Source organism: Siphateles boraxobius, unplaced genomic scaffold (assembly GCF_051911475.1).
Source record: "Siphateles boraxobius isolate OS27281-9 unplaced genomic scaffold, OSU_SipBor_1 53, whole genome shotgun sequence".
Taxonomy (NCBI): Eukaryota; Metazoa; Chordata; class Actinopteri; order Cypriniformes; family Leuciscidae; genus Siphateles; species Siphateles boraxobius.
The window spans coordinates 11,645,592-11,671,800 of record NW_027509175.1 but is presented as its reverse complement, the minus strand read 5'-3'; the positions used below and the strand labels follow the sequence as shown (position 1 = coordinate 11,671,800).

At 39.3% G+C, this 26,209-nt stretch overlaps 1 long non-coding RNA gene across 1 annotated transcript in view; it reads right to left on the bottom strand.

Moving 5' to 3' along the window:
• Positions 1 to 26,209, bottom strand: part of LOC143714286 (uncharacterized) — a 241,646-nt gene that overhangs the window by 10,827 nt on the left and 204,610 nt on the right. The window lies entirely within an intron of this gene.

Here is a 26,209-nt window from a genome sequence, read left to right as displayed (position 1 = left end):
TAGCGCTATGGCAGATATGGCAGTCGTCCTGGACTGACACGCATGCACATGCATCAGTCATGAAAAATAATAACCGGGGTTACCAAGATGAGGATGGTAATAAAAATAATAATAATAAAAATGTGTATTCATATAGTGCCTTTCCAACACCCAAGGTCGCTTAACAAATAAATTTAAGGAACAGAACCAAATAAACGGGAACACAGTGGTCACTTACAAAGTTAGGTTACAGATACGAACAAAGAGAGATTCAAACAAGGCTGAGTACTACAAGCAAGAGGAATACAAACAAATATCATATGCATAATAAGGTACAATTTATAGACTCTTCAGAGAGCTGAAGAGTATTATTCAGAGAAAAAACATGTTTTTAAGAGGTTTTTGAAGGAAAGAAGGGAGGAAGCTTGAAGGAATGTCTTGAGGAAGAGCATTACACAACATGGGAGCCACAACAATAAAATAACTGCCACTGCCAGACTAAACTTAGGTGTGACAATCCCGCACTAGACGATTGTAAAGAACGAACAGGAGTATAAGGCTGAAGTAAGTCAGAGAAATAGGACCTAGAGCTTTGTAAGTGAGAATTAGTACTTGAAGTGTATATGCAAAGAAAAGTGTAAGCCAGTGAAGGTAATAGAGGATTTTAAGTTTCATCATCCTGCTGACTAAGAGAGGATCGAATACGAGAGATGTTACTTAAGTGGAAAAAAAGCTGTCTTTATCACTTTACCAATGTTTTCATTAAATTAAGTTTTATAACAAAGTTCGGGAGGAGCACATTCAGGTAATTAACCAATCAGCACAAGAGGAAGCCGGTATAAATATAGCCTTCCCTCCATCATCCCATCACCTCACTCTATCCCAATCAAAATGGGGGAGTACTCTGGGTTCAGGCCAAATTCCAAGCGTGGAGCCCTCTCCCGGACAGCACGCTAAATACACATGAATTACTACGTCTGATTTAATATTTGTGAAAATGAAATGAGAGAATGAAATCAAGAAGCACACCAAGATTTCAAACTGTCATAAAGGGCATCATCAAGTCACCATCCAAATTTACAAGTTTACTGGATAGTTTATAAACAACAGATTTAGAGCCGATCGGTATTACCTCTATCTTACCAGAGTTGCATTTAAGGTGTTTGCCTCCAGACAAAGCTTAAGATCCTTGATGCAAGTTGTTAATGTAGGCAGAGGAAACACTGAAGTGGGAGGTGTATTAAAATAGATAATCAGCATTACAGTGGAAGTTAAACCCATATCGTTTGATTATTTGTCCAATTGGTAACATATAAAGTGAAAGTGAAAAGAAGAGGGCCCAAGACAGAACCTTGAGGCACACCAGAACTGATGGATTTGGTGGAGGATTTGTGTGTCAGGGATACAACAAATTGTTGCCTCCCTATCAAATAGGAGGAAAACCAGTCAAAGGAGGAAAACCAGTCAAAGGCTGTACTAATAATTCCAATTGCTGAAAGCCGTGACAGAAGTATCTCATGACTAACAGTGTCAAAAGCTGAGCTGAGGTCTAACAGAAGGAGAATGCTAAGAGCACCATAACCAGAAGCTAGGAGGTTTCAGTACTGTGTAATAGTCGAAATCCTGACTGTAAAGGCTCAGAGAGGTTATGTGCTGTTAAATAGGCTTGTAACTGGGAGGCAACAACTTTTTCTAATATCTTAGAGAGAAAAGAGAGGTTTGGAATAGGCCTGTAGCTACTTAGAGATGAAGGACCAAGATCATGCTTTTTTAAGAACAGGGGTGATATAAGCAATCTTAAGCTTAGATGGTACAGTTCCAAAAGACAATGACGTATTAATGAAATGAGTGATGGGTAGTGATAAAGCAGTCAAGCAATTTTTCAGTAAAGAGGTAGGTGCAGGATTAGGAAGACTAGTAGAGGAATTAGACAGCCTGATTATCTCATCAACCACTGTGGGGACAATAGAGTCAAAACTAGGTAGGCTAGGTAGGAGTATTTGGTTGGTCATGTAATCTCATGGCTGCTCCCATGAGGTGGTCCACAGTAAAACCTTAATTAGGCTATGGATTTGACTTCATCTCACATGTGAGTAGATATGATTTAAAAAAAAAAATAAGATATGTTTGATGAAATCTGAGAGCTTTCTGTCCCTCCATAGACACCTACGCAACTACCACTTCGATGCTTCAAAAAGTTCATAAAGAATTTGTAAAACTTTAGTCCAAAACTAAAAACTTTGTCAAAATTTTCTGAAGAGACTCGATCACTTTATATGATGAACAAATTGAATTTAGACTTTTATTCACATATAAACATTCATCAACTCACGACAAACATTAAACGGAAGCTCAAGCATTTTCACTTGACATGCGAGAATCAATGAGGTTCATTCTCGTGTTACGCAGCACTTTGAGTTTCCCTGCAAGAACCAATGATGTTTGGTTCTCTTAATGTTTGCTGATCACTGTTTAAATGTGAATACAAATTCCAATTAAATTCAATCTGTTTATCATATCAAGTGATCGTGTCTCTAGATTTTACAAGAAAATACCGTTTCAGTCTTTCCACTTTCACATTTAATTCAATGTGTTACTTGCAGTTTCTTCGTAATTATTTGTGAAATCCACTAGCAATTCCTCAGTTAAAATTGTCTCTTAATTTTTTTTTGTAGTGGTCAGTTTCTCAGATTTGAAAGGTGAGACATATTTAGGACAGACAATGTATTGCAAACATCTACCAACTTATACTTCCTTGAAGATGAATCTTTCCAGAAAAGTCGAGATATCATCGTAATGACTTCAGAGCATCAACAGTACAACGTTCTATTCTGTACAAATTCGAGGTGATGTTTACAAGTTCTGGTCATCAAATTTAGAGCTAAATCAAGTCATTTAAGTAAGTATAACCATGCAGTTTTATGTCATCAAGTCATATATAATCTGACAAACATGTACCGCCATAAGCATGTGTATGTCATCTTTTCTGATACTTCATGACACCTTGATGCTGCTCAAGGCTGTTCACTGGACCCAATTCTAACTTTGCCGTAATCAAGAAGAGATGTGGACCTTTATGTCAGCTTCTGTTCGACATTTATGGTTTTTCTGTCAATGTATAAATATAGCATGATACTAAAGGGACTGAACTGTTTAGTATACCTCATAGGATGTAATTTACTTTGTATTACAGGTGTATTTTAAGAAGCAAGGGTAAACGTCTAATGAATTAGTGAACATGGAATGAAACAGTAAGTGAATGACATGGTTATAATTAAATTAATCACTGATAGATTGATTGAATCACTGTGTGAGTTAATCAGTGAGCGAATATGTGAGTCTTTTTTTCCCACATTTCTCTCGTCTTGTTATATTGGTGTGTCGCAATGCATTCTGGGATTTCATACATTTTGAAAGGATATAATGCTGCCTACATTAAACACAATTATGCTGCCAACTTTTTGGCACAGCATTTATATCAGGAGTGTCGATGAGTCAGTTATTATTATAAGTCATTATTTAGTTAATGATTGTGTGTGTGTATATATATATATATATATATATAATGGACAGGCCACTTGACAAACTCTGATTCATTATGTGGCTGTCTATTTTACTACCTATATTATTTTAATTTAAATGTTTAATTATTATTATTTTAATTAATCATATTTTAATTTGGTTCAATCTTGGTATATTATCATTGCATTAAATATATGGTTATCAGCTGTAAATATATACAGCCACCTATTTGCCATCTCGTCATACCTGAAACATTATCAACACAATATTTTACTGTATATTTCTGGCAAGCACTGATGCCGTTTTTTTTGTTTATTTTTTTAAATGTAGCCAGTGAGTGAGTGAATGAGTGGCTCTGTGAGGTTTTGAGTGAGGAGGTGATAACAGGAGAGAGCAAGCAGGAGAACATTTTTCACTAATTGCCTTTGGGCATCCATTGCCTACTGTCAGCTTCCAGGTAAAGCTGGTGAAACATTTAGTTGTAGACAAAGGAAAGCGCGAGGGAAGAAATAAAACATAAAAAATAAATGCAGTGAATCTCATGGACATATGCCATGGCGATGCATCATGCTAGACATAGCAAACCATACGTCCTGCCTGTTGGCAATCACCACAGTCTGTGAGGATGGCATGTTCACCTTTCACAATACAACAGCCATACATTTGTTATGCCCCTGGCTATATTCAATGGCAAATTGCCAATATGTTGGTGCATGAGGGAAACCTCTTTCTCATTTTCACCTAATAAACCCTTTATCAGTGTGTCCCGGACAGGAACAAGCATTTTTTGTCCAGTCAACCTAAATAAAAAGACCCAATATTCTAGAGTTACTACTGTAATCCCTTGATCTATCTTTTCTCTCTCTCTCTCTCTCTCTCTCTCTCTCTCTCTCTCTCTCTCTCTCTCTCTCTCTCTCTCTCTCTCTCTCTCTGAATAATCACAATGATATTACATTTACGGTTTAACAATGACCATGTGGCTTATATATATATATATATATATATACATATGAAAAGCCCTGCACTCTTTTTCAATGTTCGTCATGACACATAACAGGGTATCTTTCAATGAAAATATGAACGCCCACACAACGTGCTGGAAAATTTGGCTCTTTCACACTGTACGTGTTATTTTTTGCTGCTATTGCGTCAAAACTGTGAGATTTCTCTTTTCTGGTGTCCATCATGCTGTCTGTTGTGTGACAGCCAGCCGTTTCACATGCTCCACACGCACATGCTGTTATATACCAGAGCTTTCCCAGGTAGGCAACAGTTTAGCAACATCAGCACAACCCGGTTTAGCCCCCAACTATCTTTCGTGCTGGGTTTTTGAGAATATTTCTTTCGAAGAATTAGTCAAATCGGGTTGAAATGACCAGCCGAGAACCTGTCTCTCCGATTACCGAATTGGTGAAACAGAGGCTTGTACATGAGTCACGTGAATAATTAGTTCCCATTACGGGCCGGTGGTGAGGCAGCGTGATTACGGGCCTTCAGAGGCAGCTTGTGAGGATAAAATGTCAGCTCTTACTCACTTTGGGGTCACGCTTCAAATACAGACAACCCTCCCCTCCTGCACCGTGGCATTAGAGGAGACAGGTGCCAGGAAAGATCAGGGGGACGTGGTCCGGTGACCAGTCTGTACCTGGAGATCAGTATGACTCAATGTCTGGGCCGGGGCAAAACGAGCCGCTTGGTTGAGTACGAGCTCGGGGATTATGCATAAAAAAGGAAAGAGATGCTGGGGAGAATGTGCATGGTTTTAAATGCAGACTGGGACATAAATAAATTGCATTTCTTAAATTTAGTGGTTCAGTATTATTAAAACTCAACACTGGTGCTCATTTTTAAAAGACTCGAATCTTGCCTCTTTTTGTCCATTTATCTGAGCTCACAAGCCAATCAAATTCATGCTCCAGGCTAAACTTTTATGACTTTTAACTTGTTCATTATAGATGATCCTGAAGATTCTTAACTTGACTCCAGTGTGAACAGGGTTTGATATATTTGAATTTCAAACGGCCATAAAATCAGGGGCCTTTTTACTCAACACCATTTTCAACTAAAAACAGAAAACGTTCAATGCGTTTTGGCCATTCATTTACACGTCAATGGCGTTTTGGGGTCCTGACATTGAAACACTTTTGAAAAAAGTTTTTGAAAACAATAACATAATTTTCTATAATAATAATGCAGCATTTTTAGTCCCTGGATCCGTGTGAAAGGGGATCGTTTTGTCAAAACTGCAAAGGATAACATTTTCTGCTTTTTAGTACATTGTTGTCCTCAGTCACTACTGAACATAATTGTCAATATAGCAAAAAAATCTATCTCATCATCAGTTTTGAAATTGCAACCCAATGAGTTGTTTTCTTTGATTTTATTATATATATAAAACACGTCCGGGTTACTTTTGAACCCAAAACCAAAATGTTTTCTTATTTTTGCATTAAGAATTTTTTTTTTTTTTTTTACAGTTTTTTACAATGGCAATTCTTATAACTGTAATGCTTTACTACGTTACATTTAAAACAATACTGTCATGCAGTGATTTATTTTTATTTAACACAAATGTATATTATTATGTATCAATGTTTTCCAGAATCCAGCATTGAGAATATTTATTTATTATATTATTATTTTACTTTAAACATTTTTATGTTATGTTATTTAAAAGTTGCAAACAATCTTAATGGTCCAAAAAATAGGCTTAATTATGCAACATATTGTTCATTTATTGATTTTTTTTATTAATATTTTATTAAGAATTTAACACTGACATGTTCTTGACAGGCTTTTTTTAACCATTTTGTATGTATTTTGAATGCATTAAGTTCCTCATTTTATATCGAATAAATATTTAAATATATAATGACATGATACACCTGTGTTCATCAAGCCATTAGCTGCCATGCTGAGTGAAAAAAGCTTTGTATCCCTTGCGTATTTTATCCGGCACTGTTTGTAATTGCAAACAGTATGGGAGCTGGGCAGCAATAAATACATAAATAAAAATAACAACACATCCACATCAGTTAAACCAACATTTTCGGGTCTAAGTGGGCCCTAGTAGTTCGTCCAGACCCCACTCTGCGTTTTGTCTTTCATATGCTATATATATATATATATATATATATATATATATATATATATATATATATATATATATATATATATATATATTATATATATTTTTTTTTTACCTCCCTCCCACCTGAAAATGTCAGTGAGGTAATCTGCACGTCCTCATTCAGCTTGGCGTTGACTGGAATCAAGTGTGACTGCTGGAGGATGAGGCCAGTGTTGCGGAAAACTCCCAGCAGCCCCTGCTCTCCGCTCTGCCAACAGGTAACTCACTAATGGGGCAAGTTTTACCAAACCGCTGGGCTGTGAAGGGCCATGCTCTCCTTGGGGCTAAGCCTCCCGACACACACAAACAGAGGAGGTCGACACAGAGGGCTGTCTGAACTGATGAGCAGGACAAACACCCAAACAGGACACATTGGCTTACCCTCTACATGGACAAACAAGTGTGCTGGCTGTGTGCACAAGCATGCTTACACTAGCAATGCTGTAGGGGAAATGTCTAAGAAGTGCATTCTCTGATGAACAACCCTGTCTATGCCATTGTTACTGTATGTTTCCACCAAATTACCACTATTTTTTTTTTTTTTCTGTTTTGAAACTGTGTTATTGATGATAGCCAATTTAGTAGGGAGGTGAAGCCCACAAAATAGGCCTTTGACTTCAAGTCATGATGCAAAGGTCTCCTTTGGTATGAAAGTACCTTAGGGTCATACAAATCAATTTATCCTAAGACACAAGTGAGATCACACTTTATATCAGAAATAAACATGTTTTTTCAAAAATGGCCGCCAAAGCTTCGAAAATACACTAGAGTCCATATCTTTGCTTCTGTTATCGCTATAATGACAAATTTGGTGTCAAGGAATCCAATAAAATTGGTTCAAGTTTAAAAAAAAAGAAATTCTGAGGGTGGAGGGACCATTCCCCTGGGGGAACGTTGTCCCTGGACAGCCTGTCTGGACGCACATTAAAATGGCCTGGCACATGCGCCGCTCTCAGCGAGAGTAGGTTGCGCTGAACCCATACAAGGATGCGTTCTGCCAGTGCATGAAGGTTCCGTGATCTCAGACTGCCCTGACGATGCATGTAGGAAACCACCGACATGTTGTCCGTGCGGACAAGGACATGGTGGCCCCTTTAGAAGGGGAAGGAAGAACCTCAAGGCGTTCTCGACCGCCTTCATCTATAGACAGTTTACATTTACATGTACATTTATTCATTTAGCTGATGCTTTTATCCAAAGCGACTTACAATTGCTATATTTCAGAGGTCGCACGCCAAAGGGGACCTTTGCATCATGACTTGAAGTCAAAAGTCACTTAACCTCCCTACTAACTCTGTCTTTTAAAAAATACAAATGTCTGGCGGTTATCCAGAAGAGTCTAGCAATAGCAGCACTGTGGCAACCACGTAAAATACCCATTGTAGTTGTAACTAAGTTCCCTTTCGAAGGGAACTCGAACTGCGTCAAGCGCTATGGGGAACGCCTCAGCGTGACTGATGATTGAAACACTGTAGAATCACGACAATCCTATTGGCCGGCGTCAGCCATGACGTCATGCTCTGGCGTGACCAGGAAGTATAAGAGGAGCGACTAGAGAACATGCCATCCACTTTTTCGTCTTCAGGGACTGTTTTACTGCACTGTGAGTAAAAAATTACTATGGCTAACAATCGCTTTAGGAAGTGTGCCGACCCGTGTGAGAGGTTTCTCACACCTGGTGACACTCACGACCTTTGCGTGCTTTGTTTGGGTGAAGAGCACGCGCGCTCTGTTCTCGAGGGAACAGAGTGCGCGAAATGTGAGGGTTTTTCAAGGAGAACACTCCGTTCTCATCTGTCCTTCTTTTTAAGGGAAGAAGGACAGCTTTCTTTGCTCCACGGTTCGGGTCCCGCTCGTGCCGAGGCCGAGAGGAGACTCAGATCGTGGGGATCTCAGAGAGAGCTCACCGACGATTTTGAGAGAGGAGTGAATCTCTCAAACTCGTCGGAGGGCGACAAGAACGTGCTGTTGGGCAGAGATGATTTTTCTGAAGCATCTTCTGGCCCAACAGCCAGTGCTCTGTTGGCTTCGAGCCTGGATGAGCAGGATGGGGCTGAAGCAGGTGAAGATGTTAGGATGGCTGAACCTGCCCAGCCCCCCTGCCCCGTGTATGCGGAGCTGGTGGAGGTGATTGAGTACGCCACCACTAGGCTTGAGTTACCATGGCAGCGCGTCAGAGGGGAAGTCGCTCGTGGAAGACTTGATGAGCGCTTTCTCTCTGGGCCATTAGCCCCGGTGAGCCTTCCTTTCCTTCCCGACCTCCATGCAGAGGTTGTGAAGGCATAGAAATACCCGAGAACACGGGTATGGGTCGATGCCTCCCGTTGAGGAGACGTTTGCGAGCTATCTCTCGCTAGGGGAGACATCGACATTAATTCCTCTTTCCCCCTCGTCCATAACATCTGGCCCATATTGCCTGACCAATGATGATAATCTATTCTGACGGTCGACCTTAGGCCTTTTATTGTTTGACCAACCAAGATCAGCTACTGAGAACATCCCCTGCCCTCCTCAGGTTAGACAAACGTAGTTAGGCTGTTCCCAAAAAAAAAAGTGTTCGGTCTCCGGTCCCCTCCTGGTTAGGATGGGTTCCCCTTACGGTGTGTTGAGTCTATCACAGGGCCTTTGTCGCTTTATTCACTAAGTTTTTTGGCAGCCAGATCTGAAGTTGGCTTGTATCTTAGTGGTGATAAGCACAGGTAGAAGGTTCCCTCCCTGTGGGCTCAGAGGTGTGGTTAGGCTTCCTCTCATTTCAGAGAGTTATCTGCTGAGGGCTCCGCTCTCTAGAGCTCGACGGAATGTTTATTTTCCTGGGATGATGTTTTCACTCCCCTAGTTAGCGAAAAGAGGGTGTTTTTCTGTTCTGTTCCGTGTTTATCTCTTGGATAAGCGCATTGTGAGCGTGTACTACCCCTGGTCCTCTGGATCACTATGCAGAGTATGTCACCTCTGGTTGAGTTTTAGCAGGCCCTTACAAAGCTTGGGCCTCTGTACTCCCAGTAGGTAGGTAGGGTGACAGGCTTTCACAAGTGCAGACTCCATTACTCCCCTTAATGTTTAGGGTCGTCACAATACTCCTCCAGCTGCCGTATTTCTGAGAATACCCATAGGGCTGTTCTATAGGATGTGTCAGGCCTCCTCTCCTTCGAGAGTCATCCTGCTGAGGCTTCCATGCAAACAGCATTCCAGGTAGAGCTTGAGGAGTGGCCCCTCTCTCTATGAGGAGGTGCTTTAGGCCCTTCACTCCCTGAGCTCGTATGATTGTTAAACTAGCTCCTAAATATGTGTCAGACCTCCTCTCCTTTGAGAGTCATCCTGCTGAGGCCTCCATATTTTACAGTTAGGCTGTGCTATCTGTTTCAAGCATGTGTCAGGCCTCCTCTCCTTCGAGAGTCATCCTGCTGAGGCTTCCATGCATACAGCATTTCAGGAGGAGCTTGGAGTGGCCCCTCTCTATCTGAAGAGGTGCTTTAGGCCCTTCGCTCCCTGGGCGCTGGTGATCATCGAGCTAGCTCTCCTAAAATATGTGTATCTGTTTTTAGCATGTGTCAGGCCTCCTCTCATTCGAGAGTCAGCCTGCTGAGGCCTCCATGCATGCAGCATTTGGAGCTTGAGAAGTGGCCCCTCTCTCCATGAGGAGGTGCTTTAGGCCCTTCGCTCCCTGAGCTCTTATGATTGATAAGCTAGCTCCTAAATATGTGTCAGACCTCCTCTCCTTTGACAGTCATCCTGCTGAGGCCTCCATATTTACAGTTAGTCTGTGCTATCTGTTTTCAGCATGTGTCAGGCCTCCTCTCCGTCGAGAGTCATCCTGCTGAGGCTTCCATGCATACAGCATTTCAGGTGGAGCTTGAAGTGGCCCCTCTCTATCTAAAGAGGTGCTTTAGGCCCTGAGCTCCGGTGATCGTCGAGCTAGCTCTCCTAAAATATGTGCCAGGCCTCCCCTCCTTTGAGTCATCCTGCTGAGGCCTCCATATATACAGTCTGGCTGTGTTGATCCGTTCCACAGAATGTGTCAGGCCTCCTCTCCTTTGAGAGTCAGTTTGCTGAGGCTTCCAGGCATACAGCATTTCAGGTGGATCTTGAAGTGACCCCTCTCTATCTGAAGAGGTGCTTTAGGCCCTTTGCTCCCTGAGCTCTGATGATCGTCGAGCCCTCCTCTTCGTTGATATGTACAGCTGCTGAGTTGATTGGTTTTATAGCATGTGTCAGGCCTCCTCTCCTTCGAGAGTAATCCTGCTGAAGCTTTGCAGGTAGTAGTAAAGGGCCCTCTGTCTAACAGAGAGTTGTTTAGGCCCCTTACTGCCGGAGTTCTGCATCATAGCTTTATTCACCCTATGAGGAAAAGCTCTAGACCACAGTGGTGTAAGTGTGGCAGGCCTCCTCTAATCTCTGAGTCATCCTGCTGAGGCCTCCGCTTCCCATAGCACCGTGAAGGAGCTATCGTGTCTGGCTAGAAACTGTGGTTGAGTAATGTAAACTCAAACAGGTTGTTGGCTTCAGCGTTTAGCATGATGGCCTGCCTGGTGTGGGGGTTGACACTGTCCCCCCGAAAGTAGAAGGCTAGGGCCCATAGGCTCCGGGCTATACTTCTTCAAAGGGAACCTACAGAAGTGATTCTACAGTATTTCAGTCATCAGTCACGCTAAGGCGTTCCCCACAGAGCATCATTTAGTGTCTCGTTCCCTGTTCTCAGGGAACATAGGTTACAGTCGTAACCTGAGACGTTTTGCACAGTAATGCACTAGTCACTCCTCCTTTAAAAAAGTTATTTTTTCAGTCTCCATAATATCTGTATAACTATGGTAATATGGTAGAAACCATGGTTAACATGGAATTTTATTTTTGTATTATTTTAAGGGACAGGCATACACAAACCTTGAGACACGCAACAATGTGTTTTTTGGTGCATATATATATATATATATATATATATATATATATATATATATATATACACACAGCTATGAAGCTTTGTGTATTTGATTTCTTGATGTGTAATCATGTAATTGAAAGGGGTTACTTTTAAATATGACATTTCCTCTGTGCTCTTCTATGCTTTTAGTGTATCTACATTAGATGGGTCAAGTCCTCTCAGTCTCCCACTGTACTCATGCATGCCGTTGCATTCACAATTACAGCCCCATGTCGCTTGCTCAATTAGCCTGCCTTGCGAACTCCCTTTCTATTTGTCACGGCGATAATGTGAATGAGAGCCACCTTCATATAACCTCTGCTGAAATACTGTTTACACTTCACGGAAGCTGCACTGTCTTGCTTGCAAATCCACAAGTCTCAATGCAATGGATGAAGACCACAGTTTTCCATTACAGAAAAAGAATAGAACATAAGTGCAGGATTCTGTCATAGTCTAGAACAACTTTTGTAGTGACTAAAAGAAAGCCATTTTAGAGCTGTGCTACATGTTCCTTAATTTTTTATGAAATCTGAAATTCATTATCCAGGGCAGTCTCATAAGGGAAACAATTCTGTAGTGACTTTTATCACGCATATCACGTTTGTGACTTTCTCACTTGGGTTTAGAGGATTCCAGTGTTTATTGAAACTATATATATATTTTTGTTCTAATATACATATACATATTGTTTTTTATATTATTTAATATTTGTATACTATTTTCATGCAGTTTTTTGAAAGGTGAAACAAAGACAATTTGGTATAAATTATGATTGGTCTTTCATTTTAAAACTCAAGTTTTTCCTTGGACCAACTACTGTTATTAGACATTTTTGTGGTGCAGAATAAAATCACCAGAGTAATGTTTCCGTATGAAAGTTTGTTGTAATACCTTTACTAAGAAAGTTTCTAGATGATGTTGCTTTTGGAAATAAAAAATAATAATAAAAAAACACATGATCTAACAGTAGCGGCTCCTGACCATATATGTAGCTAGGCCAGATTGTGGGTCTTAGCGCCAGTTTATGATAAATATTTTGTATGCTTTATATTCTAATCACTGAACTCATCAGACACACATTGGCAGAGTTCTAATGTCCTTGTGTTATTCAGCTTGAGGCTGGCGCTCTAATGATGATTGCCCATAGGCTTTTGACAGACACAAGATGATCACATAGAATGTCGTCTTAGAATTGCCTGAATGTTGCAAATTGTGTAGGAATTCCAGTGAGGAAAACAAAGTCATGTCTAGTCTTAGAACAAACAAAGCAAATACAACAGAACTGCTGTATATAAAGGCTATTGACATGAGCATGTTTAATCTAATGGGATTTATACTTATATACGCACAACTGAAGAGGACGGATATCGTTTTGGTCTGGAGCGAGGTTTACGTGAGGTAACATGAAAATAAGCAGGGCATCCTGAAATCTGCCCTAATGACTCTCAATCAGAGTGCAATGCAGTTCCATTTTTCACCACAGATTTACATTGTAAATGTGTGGGGCGCTGTAGAGCTGTGGAGGGCTCTGAGCCCAGCTGTCCCGCTTATATGAGACATGCTATGCGCTACATTTTAATATATCCTGCTCATTTTACAAAATAAAATAGTCTGAAAAATATTTGTTGAAGAACATATTTATTATTAATTCAGTGTATACAGAGGTTTGAATGAATGTTGCGGCTGGTCTCTATAAGCTTCCTTCATCTGTCATGGTTGAGTGGTTGAAATCTCTAGGAAAAAAATAAATAAAAAGCATGTAGTCTGTACCGTCTATTGTCTTTAACAAGGAGTTGTTGGGTCTTATCAGGGCTAGCAGACGCTAACGAAGCCGTCATGTCGATGTGAAAGCGACAGGCCTTTCCCACAGAGCTAAATGACAGGCCTGTCGCACTGCCTGCATCACAGCTGCCCTTTTTCTCTCTAACCAGGTACCCTCAACCACAGTGTTAAACAAGGACAATCTGACAGACAATAAAATTTAAAAGCAGAGTTATAGATTTTCCTCCGCTTCAGCAACATGTTTTTAGCCTTGAAGTGAACGGTTGCTGTGGCGGTGTTTGCTCATATGACTGTACTCAGATGATTTTAAGTGGAAGTCACAGCTTGTTAGAGAACAGGTCGCTGGAGTTTGATTCCACTCCAATACATGCATAGTGCGATCTTATTTGGATCATTAATCAAAAAAAAATTGCTGTTCAGCTATGAGAACTTGAGACTGGACAGGTAGAAACAAATTGTTCAGGATGGTAAAAAAATGGCTGGAATAATAATTAGGCATTGAACAGCATAGCTAGCAGCTCAGCAATTTGTTTTAAAAATGCAGTTCTCAAAATGACAGAATATAGAGCTGAGAATATAGAGAATATGCAGCTGATGCCATACAATACCTTCACTCTCAATTAGCAATATTCTCATCACGACATTGATGTGAGGTACTAAAGTATATAAAACATATATTCTGTCCCCTTAAAGGGGAACTATTATGCAAAATGCACTTTTATTTGAACACAGATGTGTGTAAACAACCAGCCTATAATGGTATATATATATATATATATATATATATATATATATATATATATATATATACACGGTGGCAACCAAATACAGAAACGCACTGCAAATAACATAGAACACAACGGAAATGTTTCCGGGGGAACCAAATAAGTGACGGACCCGGCTGGGACGTGCATACAGCTCCAAATTTTACTTTATTTTATTTTATTTATTTTAACTTTTTTTTTTTTTTTTTCGCTAAACATACAGAGATTACATTTGTATGACATACAACTTGTATAACATATACAAAATGTATTAAAATATGTTCAATGTCATCAGAATACAAATGAGAAAAGAGCAATGAGCTGAACACTTAAATAAATAAATAAAAAGATAGAGAAGAAGAACATGAAGGAAAGATATTAATCTATACATCAGTTTCACTGTACAAATTGTTTCATGTTATGTTTAAATTTTCATAAAGAAATGTTTCATAAGAAATGCTATGTAATGTAGGGTAAAGTTGAGACACTGACACAGATATAACGCATATTAAAAAAAAAAATTGTAAAGTATTAAAAAAAAACATTTATTTGCAACCGTTATGTTAACAGCATTATATTTCTGTCGTCAGAACAGCTATTCAGCTGATGGACAACGTGCTGCGTTGTCATGGGAACATCCCATGTGAAAATAATGAGGAAATGACTTGTCTTTCGTTGCTTCCTTCATCAAGTGCGTTCCAAACGGCTACATAATGGCACACTAGTGGCAAGCTCACTCCAAAGTCCACTTGAAGAGCTCTGCCGTCTGTCCTTCGAAGGGAGTAGGGAATAGGGATGCTCATGAGCAATAAAATAAAGTAGAATTTTGAGCTGTATGCACGTCCCAGCCGGGTTCGTCACTTATTTGGTTCCCCCAGAAACATTTCCGTTGTGTTCTGTGTTATTTGCAGTGCGTTTCTGTATTCGGTTGTGTTGTGAAAATTTGCAGCGCGTTTCTGTATTTGGTTGTGTTGTGAATATTTGGAGCACACGCGTGTTGTGAAACTGATGAAAATGTTTTTTTAATTTGCAGTTGTTTTTTTTCTATTTGCATGCGGGGTTTTTTTTCTACTTGCATGCATTTTTTACTATTTGCATGCGTTTTCTTCAGTTGCAGCACGTTGAGCTCTCTCGGCCACCGTATATACTGTATATATATATATATATATATATATATAAATGCAAATCATGTTATGCCGGACTGCTTCAAAAACGAGGGTCAGTTCAACACTGGATTTGCACAAAAGTTGAATCAACTTAACTTCACAACAACTACATACATTTATCCACAAACCATTTAGAAACGTCCAGTTGCATTCCAAAAGTTGTAATTTCTTCCTGAGTCAGTGTCCGTCTCCGGTTTGAATGTAAGGCTGAACATCACTTCTTACAATTTCTGACATTTTGGCTGGGTGAGATTCTCCAGTTTTGTTGTTGCCTGAGTATTTGAAGCATGAGCTGTAAAGGCTCTGCCCAATTCTAGAAAGGTGGCAGGGTGCAGCAGATCATTTGCATTTAAAGGGACACACACAAAAACAGCTTGTTTATGCTCACACCAAAACAGGGGCAAATTTGACAAGCTATAATGACTTATCTGTGGGATATTTTGATCTGAAACTTCACAGACACATTCTGGGGACACCAGATACTTATATTACAACTTTATGAAAAGGGGAATAATAGGTCCCCTTTACTGTGCCGCTGTAAATGATTTTATGAAATATTATGAAATATTGTATTATTAAATTACATTTTTTAAATTATCAATAACCCTGCTGAAAAAAAAAAGGTTTGGCTGGTCTCAACTAGTTTAAGCTTGAATATTTTCCAAAACTCATCTAAAACCAGCCTGCAGACCTATAGTCACAAGTTCCCTTGAATTGTGTTATAACGAAGGAACTTGAGTCAATATAGCTAGCTTCAGGAAATGCACCCCAGGCTGGGAAACGGATGGATGTCTAATTGTAGCGGGTTTTGTTTGTGTGTGATTTTTTTTTTCCCCCTTCAAAAATACAAAAAAGTATTTTTAGTTGACTAATTTTATATAGTGTTATGTAAATTAAGCCACATTTTAACTGCAAACTACATTTTTACGCTTTCTGAAGAAAATGTGATCGCTTCAGCTTTTGTGGGTGGTAGCTAGGGTGTTGCATTGCAATTGTTAAGGTGTTGCTAGGGAGTTGCTAGGGTTTTTCTGGTTTGTTACTTACTGGTTAATATGAAAAAGCTTACCCAGTACAAGATGCTGTACCATTTTTCTGCAGTTTACCATTTTGTGCAAAGTATTTTTCTGCGAAGCACAAACTGTCTGGATGCGTTTACATACATTTTAAAGGTCAGTATTTAGGGTTGAGGATTTGTTGAAATTGACATACACCAGCCTCCATTATAAGTTTGTCTGGAATCACTTGAGCTGGAGTTGCAGTCCCATAAGATTACCGTGTTGAAAGCATGTCAGCAACAAACCCATTGTCAAACGGACACTGCGGGTGGTTGCATCTCATTCACTGGCTCCCTGTAGATCTTCTCATCTCCATTTCAGATGCATCCTACCATGGAGAAGTGATGTAAGAACTGAGCAATGCAGATGGCATGAAACAGTGTTAAAATGGAAGTATGCCATGTTAAAGGTGACTGAAAGGGGCCAAGATGGATCTCTGAGGTGCATACTCATCATATTTCAGCCCGTTCTCATCCTTTGGCGTCATACATGTGACGCTTTGTACATTTCGTTGAAATCTTACGCACATGGCATCCTTTAGCATCAATATGAGATGCAGAACCTAAGGCGTCATACAGGTGACGCTCGTCTAAATCCAACGCACATGGCATCGTTTAGAGTGAATATGAGACGCAGATCCCAAGGCGTCATAACCGTACCCTACCCCAGACCTAAACCTACCCATAACAGTGCGCGTTATATTGACGCTAAAGGATGCCATGTGCGTAAGATTTCGACGAAATGTCATATGGCGTCACCTATATGACGCCAAAGGATGAGAATGCGTTACATATTTTTGGAATTTCTGCTAATCCTGCCAATCAGTAAACTAGTTTAAGTTCCAAGACATTGTGAAAAGCATGCACCTGTATCGCCTTGAGGTTGCTTTCAAGTTGAATTGAAAGGACACCAATGATCCTGACTGCTGTGCCAACCTTGTCCAGGTGGGAATACGATGAGTGGAATATGCAGATAACACGGTTTTCCACACCAGTGTGGATTTGCAAGGCAAGATGAAGGTCCATATGCTTAGCTATGTAATCAAGTCTGTAATTCAAAGCAAAATCCTGTTCTTAAAGGGATAGTGCACCCAAAAATATTTACAGCGGTTGAAAGGGGGAGGAGGAAAAACAAGTGAGTTTTTTTTACGACAGTGTTGTGAAATATACGCCCCACAGCTGTAGGGGGAGCTCGTTGAGAAAACATGCCATAACAAAACTGAAAAACAGCGAAGGAATAGAGTTGGCGAGTTCCCCTTTAAGTTCTCTCCACCTTGATAGACACTGGCTTCCTCTTCAGCTCCGACTTCGCGTGCAGCCGTGCACGAGCGCAAAACCTCACAACACCCACCCCCTGTCAGTGATTGGTTGGAACACTGTTTATTTTGGTTTTGAGTGGTTGGTGACCCCAATTGTTTTTGTGTGCAGATCTCAGAGCCTAGGCTGCCTACAGAGACGCAGTTTTTTTTTTTTTTTTTGACGGCCTGCTTATGGGGCGGGCAGCTAGCGGATCGTTAGGAAAGATTAGATGAATGTGATCATTTATGTTTGGGCCTTTTTTGGGCCTGAAATCGCTAATACAACCTTTAATATGAGTTTATTTTGTCTTGTGGATGTGTTTGGTGACATATCTTTGGAGGGCATCTTTGCCCTATATTTTCCAATTAAAATATCTAAACATCTTTTAAACAAGATACATTTGCTCGCACAAAATATATTTAAGGCATAGTTCACCCAAAAATGAAACTTGTCATCATATACTCACACTTATGTTGTTCTAAATCTGTAATTCAATGAAAGTCATGGGGTTCAATGTTGTTTCGGACATCAGCATTCTTCATATTGTCTTTTGTGTTCCACAATAAACTGCATACAGCATATGAGTTTGCAAAATGGCTGAATTACAGCACACTACAGTTAGAGGAGGAGGGGTTAGCAGTTTTTCTATTAAATATGGTCAATTAAAAAAATAAAATAATTAGTGTACAAATTACATGTGCTCGTGAGTATGAATTATCATTACACAGCCACAAGAGGCCCTTGTCTTTTATGCAAAGAATGTTTAATTTGATGCATGCATTAATTGCATTTAGAATCTCAATGTGTTCATTAATAATCTGTGAATGTGAAAAACTGAACGTATAAGGAATGCATTTGGGGCATGAAGTCTAAAAAGAAGTGAATAAATGGAATAATAAAAGCAAGTTCTTTTGACAGAATTAATATAAAAGCGCCTTTATTTAATTTTGAAAATGCAAGAAGCAAATTTGTCGCCTGCTCTGTGACAAAAAAACCTCCATATAGAACTCTAGAGCAGGAATCATCAGTGAACGAAAAATTGAAAAAAGTCAAAAGCCGTCTTTTCGTGTGTGTGTGTGTGTGAATGTGTGTGTGTGAGAGAGTGTGAATCTAACCTGTTCCTCCCAAAAGAAAACAGAAATGAGGTTTTTATTCCCCCTCTTATGTATGTCTGATAGCAGTGAGTTATTTTATTGCTGACATGCGACGAGTCCAATATAAGCAATATTTTTTATAAGCCAATTTCAAAGAACACGTCTGTCACACCAAATGAAACAAATCATTCTCAATAACGCCTTCCACAGGTGTTTCGTAGAGGTACACTGACTTATACCCGAGAAAGCTGTTCTGTCTACAATTCTTCATTTGCAAACGGTGGTCAGCCCTTCTAGAAGTATTATTCTGAGTATGTTTGGTGCTGGGGTCATCCGTGATACTGTGCTAGCGTGGGACGTGGTGATATGACGCGAGTCAATATGGAGTTTCCTGTTCATCGGGTGAAGATTAGTAATAATGAATGGTGTCTCTAAGCTAACCATCCATCATGATTCAGAGCTTGTAAAATCTGAAAGTGTGACTAGAGAGACATCAGACTTTTTTTGAAGTGGGCCCACATGTCAGGATACGTTTTTTTTATTTGTATTTTTTTTATTTGTATCTATACACAATGACTCCATTTTATTACTATTTTGAAAACATAATTGTATTTATGTTCTATGTTTTTGTATCTAATCCACATAAAAGATAAAAAAAAAAAAAAAAAAAATGTGGGCCAGAACATTATTTCAGCCATGGGAAATATGTTATGAGAGCTGGATGACATTATCTTAGAAGCAAAGTCGTTTCAGAGGTGGATTACATAAAGGATTATGAAGGAAAATAATTTTTTTTCACTGACATATTGTTCACTGAATTGTTTACAATCATCATGCACATTAACCCTTTCCCTGCCATTGACATCATTTTCTGCCAGTCCATGTTTTCACTGTTATACGGTAGGGGGCGCTATTACAAATCTTCTAAAATAGTACAGAATCTCTGGATCCAAAAACAAGCTATAAGATGCAGAAACAAGTGATAGAAGCATTGTTTATGCACATGTATCTTAACATGATCATCAAACATTAAATAGCATTTAAATCAAAACTAAATTAAATGTCGACCCAGGAAGATTTAACGACTTTGCACGTGATCAAACTACTCCATCTGTTTTGATCATCGTTCTGAATCTGATCTGGACATAATCTTTAACAAAAGCTCTATTTTCTCTGCTTTTTTTATTATTATTTTTTTTAATTTTTTTTTTACAAAATGTACCCACATTTGAGTGTTTATAAAAAATAAAGAATGAATGAAGCTAAAAAAAAAAAAGAAAAAAAAAGTTAGTTTTTGTTTGTTTAAAAGCAGAGGCTCTGTTCTTCCTTTTGATGTATTGTATGCTCAGATACCATACAACCAAACTATTCTGGTGGCCTTGAAAGTTTTGTGCAAATTATCAAAAATGCAGGGGCTGACTGGCAACTTAAAATAACAAAACAAAAAAAAAGTCAATAAGACCAGGAATGTATATATTAGGAAAGTAATTAGGGTCTATTTTGGTTTCAAGAGATATTTAGGCTATTAATAAAAGCTTGTTTTTTCCCAGTAAAGACTGTTTCAGCCTCAAAGTTAAAAAAGTTATTACAGTAGTTACATTTGACAGTAATATCGTGAAATATTATTACAATTAAAAACGTACCCGGTTACATACGTAACCTCGGTTCTCTCTAGAAGAGGGAACGAGTATTGCGATACGGGTAAAGTCATCTTTGCTCGAGATATTGAAGCCAAAAATTATCCTTAATTTTGTATTTATTGTCAACGCAGTGCAGCAGCCAGCAGACCTAGGGCAGGCAATCTTGCGTGCTCATTGGCTGCCCTGCGGCAACTGCTGCAGCCTACCACTGAGCCTCGCGCATGACTTCGCACCCTCTACGCTTCACAGCCCGCCAAAATGGGGGTGGCTTAGTGTATAAAAGCGAGGCTGCGTCACTGGTTTCATCATCTTCAGCGAAGCTCTCCGCATCGCTGGATTCTGAGAGAAGCCTTCCGCCGTCGAATCAAGCGACCAGCAAGCTTAGGAAAGCGCCTGAGGAAGCCGGCCATCTTTGCCACCTTCAGCCTTCCGTGCCTGTTACGCCATCCGGCGTTGAGTATCCTTTTGTGTGCTTCTGTGTGTGTTCGCTGCTACGACACTCACTCTCTCTCTCACACTAAAAGAGCGCAAGCATTTTTATTAAAATGCCTCGCCTTTCCTGCGGCTTGTGTAGAGCCCCACTCAGCGCAGGAGACCACCATGTGATTTGCGCTCTCTGCCTGGACCCAGACCACGCAGCCCTTGCCCTGGATTCGGGCAGCTGCGAGCACTGTGAAGCGCTTCAGTTGTCGACCCTGCGGGCTCGACTTGAAGCCTTCACCTTCATTTTCCCCTAAAATTAAGAATAATTTTTGGCTTCAATATCTCGAGCAAAGATGACTTTACCCGTAGCGTAAGCTAGCTTACGCAATACGAGACAACCTCTCGTAAGAGAACTACTGCTCTCTATTTGTAATGTATTGTTAAAATGTAGTTTATTCCTTTGATCAAAGCAAATTTTTCAGCATCATTACTTCAGTCTTCAGTGTCACATGATCCTTGAGAAATTATTCTAAAATGATGATTTGCTCCTCAAGAAACATTTTTGATTGTTATCAATGGTGAAAACAGTTGTGCAGCTTTACTTTTTTTTTCAGGATTCTTAAACTTTTTAACAGTTTAATGTGTTCTTCCAGAATAAAAGTATTAATTGTAATGGGGGTTATGCATGTGTTTGTGACTATAATTGTTACTTCCGTGACTCTTTTTCTTATATTTTTTACTTTATTTCTCACAAAAACTGACAGTGACTTTTTTAAATCTGTTTATAACTTTCATATTAAACCTCATTTCACAATTACTCTTTTTTTTTTTTTTTTTTTTTTTTTTACTCTGAGGCAGAAACAGACTTCCACATTTGCAATAACACCCACAAGTTGCCTGTTCCATGTCGTGACTTTTATGTTTCAATACGAGCCGCGAGACTTTTGCAGACAATTGCAACAAAAATAACTTCTCACATTCTCAATCGCTATGCATTTCAACATTGTAGTAAAAAAGTAAAGATTACCCCTTTTTTTAATAAGAAAGTTCATGAAATCCAGCTTTTTTACACTTCAAACACACTGTGCAGTTTAGTTCAGAAGTTTAATACAATGCAGACGAAGAGAAAATAAAAACAGGCGACTGACATACGCCTACATGAGAACACACAGAACGATATGCCCACACACTGGTGGGTCTGCACCACACTGCGTACTGTAGCAAATAGAGGTCTCACACTATTTAATGAACACAAAATCAGTAGCAGCTCCACACACTGTAGAATAACCACAGGCTGGATGGCGTGGGAGTATGTGATGCAAAGATGCTTGCTTCCTGTAATTGATGAAGACAAGTGAGGATCTGAACTGACCACCAGAGACAGAGCTCAGATTAAGGCTTAATCTGGCTGAACTACAGGAGTTCCTGCAGAGAAAGAACAGCATAATTGGAAGGGGAAAGAATGTAATTGGCATGACCACAAACAAACGTCTCTCTTGCTTCTCACGTTAAATTGGATTTAAGGCTTTAAACATTTGCATTTTCTCTTGCTGCCCAGGGCTCATTCGATGTCAGAGTTTGGTGCAAAAGTGGTTTTCTGACTTCGGTGCACCTGAGAAAGCTTGGGAAGGTGATCATGTAAATGTTTCATGTGAACTCCTCCAGTAGAGTTTGCGATTGGTATTAAAACAAAAAGTTTCAACCCATGAAAGTGATGTATTCTTTCAGAGATTCTTGTCTCTGAATCAATTGCTTTCAAGGAGCAGCTCACATAATTGGGATTTTTTTTTTTCACTGCACAAAATTTATTTTTAGCAAGTATTTTTGTCTTATTTTTTTCAATGAAAGCATTGAAAAATCCAGTAACACTTTAGTTTAGGGTCCAATTCTCACTATTAACTATAGTAGTAGCATGCATATTACAATAATATTGACTGTTTATTATTAATTATAAAGCACATATTAATGCCTTATTATTTTCTTGATAATATTCTACATCTCTTAATCCAACCCAATACTGACCCAGACAGCAGCATAGTGTCGGCCCAGATCCGGCCCATATATGGGAAGTGTGGAATCCATGTGTACCAAATGTGGGCCAGATCTGGACCGACAATATGTTGCTGTCGGGGGAACAACTAAATAACTGTTAATGAGCAGTAATTAGGAGTTTATTGCGGGAAAAGTCATAGATGATAGTTAATAGTAAGAATTGGACCCTACATTAAAGTATGACCAAAACTCCTTGAAACAAGATTAATGTACAGTACTTGAGAAACAGTTCAGCAAAAGACATTCAAATACTGAGAATGTATCATTTAAAAGTTTGGGGTGAGAGAGAAATTAATACTTTTATTCAGCAAGGATGCATCAAATTCATCAAAAGTGACAGTAAAGACGTCTGCATTGTTACAGAATATGTATTTTTTAAATAAATGCTGCTCTTTAAAGGGCACCTATTATGCCCCTTTTTACAATATGTAATATTGGTCTCGGGTGTCCCCAGAATGTATTTGTGAAGTTTCAGCACAAAATACCCCACAATTAATTTATTATAACCATTTGAAAATGTAATTGTTGTGGCCTGTTTTAAAAAAGAGCTGTTTTGATGTGAACCACCTTAAATGTAAATGAGCTGCATATTCCCGCCCAGCCTTTGGATGAGGGCGTAACTTGCAAACAACAGTCGGTAGAAGCAGAATGGCTGAGAGTGAGTGCGAGACCCGCTGTTTTGTATGGCATTCAGCGGTACATGTTTGAACCGGAATCATACCCAGATGATGAAGAGACTCCGGCAGAAGAAACACAAATGAGAATGGACCAGGACGTCTCGGAATGGTTATTTGATACACGTATGTACTTGTAGAGTTGTAATCGCGTCCCCTTTGCAATTATGGATGTGCAACACACTCACAGACACACACAAACTGTGATAACGTTAGCGCAATTTTTTGAAACTGAACACAAATACTGTGATAAGGTTTGCTACGTACAAACGAAATTACATTTATGCGAGGGAGCTGTTGCGTCATGTTTACAATGGTTTATGTGGGGCGGCTGTGGCTCAGTGGTTCATGTATGTTGTCTACACACCGAAAGGTTGGTGGTTTGATCCCCGGTTCCACCTGACCAAGTGTCGAGGTGTCCATGAGCAAATGTGAGAAGATGGCTACAGAACAAGAAAATATATGCTGCAGGGAGAACAGGTATTAATTTATTTACATTTGCAATTGTTGCAAAATATAATACGTGACATAAAACTGTCTGACGCTCTTTGTTGTATGGAAGATTACAAGACGGATGAAACAGCAATTTTGATGTCTTGTCTTTACAGAAAAATGCACAATTTTTTTATACAATATCTTTAAAAAATATATTTATAAAGTGTGGTCACACACTATACAAGCAAGGTTTAAATTATTACACAGACATCCTACGACGACGAAAACAACTTTAGACGCATTTGTTGTTGAATTGGCTGATATCGACTGAAATGACTATTTGCTCAAAAATCATAAAATACACTTACTTGTACTGGAGGTGACGTTGGATCGCGAACAGTAGGCAACGATCCACACTTGAGGATTAACTTTGAAGCAAGACCTGCTTTGAATTGACCCTCGTTCACAAAACAGTATGTCAGAAAACGATTTGCACAAACATAAATTTATTTTGGAAGTTTAAGTGGCGCCTTTCCTTCCTAAATAAAATCCATCCACTGCGTTTTCAGTGGCTCTGATGTCGGAAGTAAGTGAAAACTACTATGAATATTATTACATCCCACAACAGAACAGTTATGTTTCTTAGGAGACATTTTCGACAAGGCAGCACAAATCGTTAGAACACCGGCTGTCGTTGAAACAATGGAGGATGGTGTACAGATCACCGAGTGTGGGGTCTATGCCAAAACCACAGTGTCAATCAAACCGTGTCGGTGGGGCTTGCTCAATTCTACGTCACACTGAGCCAAATCTTAAAACAGCTCGTTCTGAGACAGTGCTTATGATTTATTGAGATTGTAAAAAAGAACACTGGGTGGATTTTTATCATTCTTGGGTGGTTTTGCTCACATACTGCCAACACACATTTATGTTCAAACACCATGTAAAAGTGAATTTTGCATAATAGGTGCCCTTTAAGGTTGTGCTGTTTTGACTTTTCTATCAATCAAAGAATTATGAACAAAAATGCAAAAGAAACCGCTGTTTTCAACATCTTTTTTTAACAGCATTATAATTATAATAACTGTTTCCTGAGCACCAAATCAACATATTAGGATGATTTCAGAAGAATCATGTGACACTCAAGACTGATGAAGAATTACTGTTGTGACTGTATTTCCATCCAATCGATAAAGGTGAGTAAAAGAGAATTGTGAAAACAGTGATGCCATGTGTATGCGTATTTCGTGTTCAGTGCTGTTCTGGTTTCGTTTCTGTTTTTAGTACATCGTTGTCGTGTGAAAGTAACCCCAGACTAATAAACAAGACCACTTTAAAGAACTACAAACGTGGCACTCTAAATAGGAAGTAACATAAAAGTCCAAACACGACACGGAGAACATATAAGAATTACAATAGGGTTCATTGGTTAACACGAACTAACAAGGAAAACCTGGTTTGGTCCCAAACCGATGACTCAACAAGACAGCGTCTAAATTTCAAGAAATTTCAGGAGAGCTAATCATCCTGTTCTATAATCAGGTGCTTATAGAGAGTGAAATTTATCAGCCATTCAGCCCAGTACCAATTACATTTCTGGAACATGTCAGGCGAACAATGTTTAAGCCACCTCAGATGCCATGGCTATTGAAAAATGAACATATCACAATCCATTTCAATACTCTTTTGTTCATTGTAGGCCATGAATAGTTTGGATTGCTAGTCTTATTTTTGTTGGCAGCGCTGTGAAGCTTCAAGCTGTGCCGCGTTTGAGGAGCTACATGTATGATTCTAGCTTTTTGTAAAGCTCTATGCTCATTAAATGAAATCCCTGAACCACCTGCTTATTTTTATGTTGTTTTGCTTATTCAGAAGTTGTTTATTTCACAGACACATTAGGGCGAAATGTACTGTAAATTAAACATTGCCCATGCGAGAGGTCATTTGTTATCCACTTCAGGGCCTTTGGAATATAATGAGTCTGTAATGCTGCATTCACGCTGCGTCTTTTCTTCACAATGTGAGGTAAACGGGCTTCCTTTTAGCATTTGTTACTAGACATGCATAGGCTACATACACAGCATGGCCACCCATCCACCTAAACAAAACCCCCGTACACACACATTTAAGATCAAATGCTTATTATCTCAGCTGGCATCATGCAGTCCTGAACCTGTGAATATGTGGCTTTTCTTCATTGTTTGTACTGTAGGAAATGTTTCATTGCTAGTTCAGGCTGGTGGGGAATAGGAGGTCTGCTTGTTAAGCTAGTTAAAA